Source organism: Lissotriton vulgaris, chromosome 7, assembly GCF_964263255.1.
Source record: "Lissotriton vulgaris chromosome 7, aLisVul1.2, whole genome shotgun sequence".
In the NCBI taxonomy this organism is placed as follows: domain Eukaryota; kingdom Metazoa; phylum Chordata; class Amphibia; order Caudata; family Salamandridae; genus Lissotriton; species Lissotriton vulgaris.
Window position 1 is genome coordinate 756251218 of NC_141695.1, and position 4519 is coordinate 756255736.

A 4519-nucleotide genomic window follows, 5' to 3' on the forward strand; every position below is an offset into this window, starting at 1 on the left:
AATCACTATGTCTCTGCACTCACACCGTATTATGGAAGCGGGTGCAGAGGTAAACATGCCCTTAGGAGGTGCACAAAAAGTGCATCACAAAAAAGTAGTCCACTTGCTGTGTGTCTCCTTAAGCCAACCGGCTAGAGGGGATAAAGTGGGTCCCCCCAACATCGCTCTGCAGGCAGATGCAGTCACTCATTGCACCTGCATGCAAGGGGATCTCTCTCCCCTCTTCAAATTGCAAGCGGCATGTGGCCTGCACAGTGAAACACATAGCTGCTTTGAAGCAGACGCTCCGTATTTCACTTGAATACACTGCCTCCAGGGCAGGTCTAGTTCGCGGCTGCTTTGGGGGCATTGCCTTCTTTGTAATAGGTTGCAATGTCCCTGTTTCCACCCAGTGCACTTTTTGCAACATGCACCATGGTCCAAACAGGAAAAATACACCCTAAACATAATATGGCCCCAGAATAATTTTTACCTGACCTCTATGGAAAGGTGAATTCACCTTGGGAATGGCCAGGGACTCACAGTGATTCTATTCTGGAACACTTTGAAAAATGTTAGTCTACATAACAGAGAACCATTGTTACTAATCGTATTGCAAAAGATACAGCTACTAGAAAGAAAGCCTTCAGAGTTAACATTCTAATCTCCACTAATTCCAGACACAAAAAAGGGGAGGTTTTCAAGAGCCTGCAGAACCACAAGAAGATCCCAGACAAGACATAAAGGCTGAACCAGAGACTCTATGTGACTGAATCCTGTAAACAACCTCTGTACCAGATTTTGATTGGTCCATCAAGTTATCCAGGGAAGTTCTAAAGGCCAAACGGCTGCCCACTAGATCTTTAAGTTAACACCTTGAGACCCAATAGGAACCCATCCTGTAAAAAATCTGGGACAAGTATTTCCTTCACAGTACATGGCAATAGCTGCCTTGCTACACACCATCTTTTAAATGTGGCCCAGTGTCTTGCGTATGAACTATTGGTAGAAACACTTCAGGATGCCTGAATATAAATAGCTAATTGCTCTAAAAAAGACCCCCAGTTCTTAAACCTTCCCTTTTAAATTCCAGGCCGCTAGCTTGAGCCTCACTGGCGTGTTGTCCTGGAGCCGAGGAAAGGAAAGAGGAGAAGGAGCAATTGGAAGGATTGACTCTCATTCAGTCCTCATTGCTATTAGGAGAGGAAACCAGGATAAGGACCGCCAGGCAGGTGCAGTTCTGCTGCACTGCTGCCCTCTCCCTCCTTACCCTGACCAGAAACCTGAGAATCATGGAAAAGGGCAGAAAGGCGTATAGTCGACCACCCTGCTCCACGCAGAAACGGTCGCTCCCCTCACCTCCCTCTCCTGGTGGTATTGTATACATTACTGCTAATCCACTAGCTGTTCTGTTTATATTCCATTCGAATAGCATTGTGCAGCGCTCGTGACTTCTGTTTATATTTCATTTTAATAGCATTGCCCAGCGCTCGTGACTTCTGTCTGTATCTCATTAGCATAGCATTGTGCAGCGCTCGTGACTTCTGTTTATATTTCATTTTGATAGCATTGTGCAGCGCTCGTGACTTCTGTCTGTATTTCATTCTGATAGCATTGTGCAGCGCTCGTGACTTCTGTTTATATTTCATTCTGATAGCATTGTGCAGCGCTCGTGACCTACGCGCCTCATATAGAAATTTAACAGTTGTATGTGGGCTTTCTGTGCAGCGCTCGTGTTGGTAGACAACTGACATTGATAACAGATAGCTCTGGGTATAACGCTACTTGCCTCACATTAAACTCCGCTAGCGCTTTCATGGTAGTGCGCCTCGAGGTGTGTAGCGCTTTGGATAAATAACTTTCGTGCATTTGTTTACCCTGCAGCCATTTTGTATTAACCCCTTGGCCCGTCCCAGACCCTCCCTGCACCTAGATCCCGCCTCCCAGCTGACCCTCCCACCCACAGAGGTAGAGCCTGCGCTTGCCCTCGAGTAGAGCTGTGACCACCCTGCTCCACGCAGAAACGGTCGCTCCCCTCACCTCCCTCTCCTGGTGGTATTGTATACATTACTGCTAATCCACTAGCTGTTCTGTTTATATTCCATTCGAATAGCATTGTGCAGCGCTCGTGACTTCTGTTTATATTTCATTTTAATAGCATTGCCCAGCGCTCGTGACTTCTGTCTGTATCTCATTAGCATAGCATTGTGCAGCGCTCGTGACTTCTGTTTATATTTCATTTTGATAGCATTGTGCAGCGCTCGTGACTTCTGTTTATATTTCATTTTGATAGCATTGTGCAGCGCTCGTGACTTCTGTTTATATTTCATTTTGATAGCATTGTGCAGCGCTCGTGACTTCTGTTTATATTTCATTTTGATAGCATTGTGCAGCGCTCGTGACTTCTGTTTATATTTCATTCTGATAGCATTGTGCAGCGCTCGTGACCTACGTGCCTCATATAGAAATTTAACAGTTGTATGTGGGCTTTCTGTGCAGCGCTCGTGTTGGTAGACAACTGACATTGATAACAGATAGCTCTGGGTATAACGCTACTTGCCTCACATTAAACTCCGCTAGCGCTTTCATGGTAGTGCACCTCGAGGTGTGTAGCGCTTTGGATAAATAACTTTCGTGCATTTGTTTACCCTGCAGCCATTTTGTATTAACCCCTTGGCCCGTCCCAGACCCTCCCTGCACCTAGATCCCGCCTCCCAGCTGACCCTCCCACGCTCCGCCCCCTCCACTCTCCATTTATGCCAGATGTCCCAACGTGCAGCGTCCACGCGCTACGGCCGCGCCGAAGGTGCGCCAAAGGTAGGCCCGTCTACGCCCGTCCGCGCCTGGACCGCGCCCAGCGCCAGACCCCCTGGCCCCCGTACCTCCCACACCACCCGCATTACATACGACGCCTCCACCCTCCTTGCCCTTAACCCCGGCCGACTCCCCAACTGCGCCCAAGCCGCTCCTGGACACACCCATGGACCCTTCTCCTGCAACTCCTGCAAGTTCGACGGCACCAAGCACATCTCCTCATCCACGAACACACAACAGATAACTGACTCCAACCACCTAAAATGCATCCTGCTCAACACCCGCTCAGTCCACAGACACGCCATCGACCTCTGGAACCTGCTAGACACTATTTCTCCCGACGTCGCCTTCCTTACAGAAACATGGATGAATGCCTCATCAGCCCCAGACATCACCATTGCCATCCCGGAAGGATACAAGATCATCCGTAAGGACCGCACCGACCAAACAGGAGGAGGCATCGCTATCGTCCATAAGAACTCCATCCGCATCTCAACCAGCTCAGACGTCAACCTTGCTAGCGCCGAACACCTTCACTTCCAGATCCACACCGACCCCAAGACCACAATCAGAGGCACACTCCTCTACCGACCTCCAGGACCCCGTGCACAATTCAGCGACGTTATCACTGACTTTATCACCCCACACGCCCTCCCCTCCGAGGAATACATTCTACTGGGAGACCTCAACTTTCACCTGGAAAAGAGCAATGACAGCAACGCCACCTCCCTTCTGGACAATCTCGCCAACCTCGGACTCAAACAACTTGTCACTACGCCCACCCACATCGCAGGTCACACACTCGACCCTATCTTCACCTCCAGCAAACATGTCTCCTTCAGTCACACCACTACTCTCCATTGGACGGACCACAGCTGCGTACACTTTATCTACAATAAGACCACAACTCACAACCATCCTCAACCTACTCTGCGAAGAAACTGGAACAAAATCACCATCGGCCAGATCTCCTCATCGCTTCTTCTAAACCCCCCTGCCCACTCTTCAAACCCCGACCAAGCAGCCATTAACCTCACCCAATGGCTATCCAACAGCGCCGACATCCTAGCACCGCTGAAAAAACGTCAAATCAAACTAGGCAGCAAAAACGCCTCCTGGTTCAACGATGATCTTAAGAAATCGAAGAAACTCTGTCGCTCCCTCGAGAAGGCCTGGAAAAAAGACCCAAACACCAGCACCAGGGACGCCTTCAAAAACGCCACCCGCATACACCACCAACTAATCCGAGCTGCCAAGAAAGCCGCATTCAAAGACCGACTAGACAACAACGCCCACAACAGCAAGGAATTATTCAACATCGTCAAAGAATTTACCAACCCCTCAGCCAACTCCAATGATATCACCCCCTCTCAAGCCCTCTGCGACTCCCTAGCTTCGTTCTTCCACAACAAAATCGCAGACATCCACAACAGCTTCGACAACCGACCCGGAGACCAACCCACCCAACCTTCTGCAGGACCTTCACCCCCCTTGAACATCCTTAATGACTGGAACCCAATCTCCACTGAGGACACCATCCACCTGATGAACTCCATCCACTCAGGATCCCCCACAGACCCCTGCCTTCACCACATCTTCAACAAAGCAGACTCCATCATAGCACCACACCTCCGAGACGTCATCAACAACTCACTCAGCTCCGCCACCTTCCCAGAAAGCTGGAAACACGCAGAACTTAGCGCCCTTCTGAAAAAACCCACAGCGG